The 322-nt window shown below is 42.5% G+C and overlaps 2 protein-coding genes across 2 annotated transcripts in view; one reads left to right on the top strand and one right to left on the bottom strand.

Annotated features, from left to right (window-relative positions):
- The window catches only part of LOC109540690 (xaa-Pro aminopeptidase ApepP), a 42,572-nt gene that overhangs the window by 28,003 nt on the left and 14,247 nt on the right, over positions 1-322 (bottom strand). The window lies entirely within an intron of this gene.
- The window catches only part of LOC109540718 (catalase), a 5,893-nt gene that overhangs the window by 1,270 nt on the left and 4,301 nt on the right, over positions 1-322 (top strand). The window lies entirely within an intron of this gene.

Consider the following 322-nt stretch of genomic DNA (forward strand, 5'->3'; position numbering starts at 1 on the left):
GGGGGGGGGGGTCTGCCATTAAACTTGTCGGGGTTTTGTATCGTTGGTTTGGAATAGTTTGGGTAAACGTGTCTTTAATGAGTGGGTTTGGGTGGTTTAGGACGCGAGTTTTGACAGAGTTTTGTTTTTCAGAGTGAGCTTGCTTTTCTGGTTTAAGAGAGGGTAAAGGATGCCGGCTGTTTGGCTTCCTTTGGAGATTATTTTGTTAATGTACTCAGCAAAGTTTAGTCTAGAATCGATGATAACGCCAAGATATTTGAGAGATTTAGAAAGAGGAATTTCGGTGTTGTTGAGCATTAGTTTGGGTGTGTTAGTGGGAGGT

Source organism: Dendroctonus ponderosae, unplaced genomic scaffold (genome assembly GCF_020466585.1).
Source record: "Dendroctonus ponderosae isolate FM_Combo_2020 unplaced genomic scaffold, Dpon_F_20191213v2 Dpon_F_20191213_1, whole genome shotgun sequence".
In the NCBI taxonomy this organism is placed as follows: Eukaryota; Metazoa; Arthropoda; class Insecta; order Coleoptera; family Curculionidae; genus Dendroctonus; species Dendroctonus ponderosae.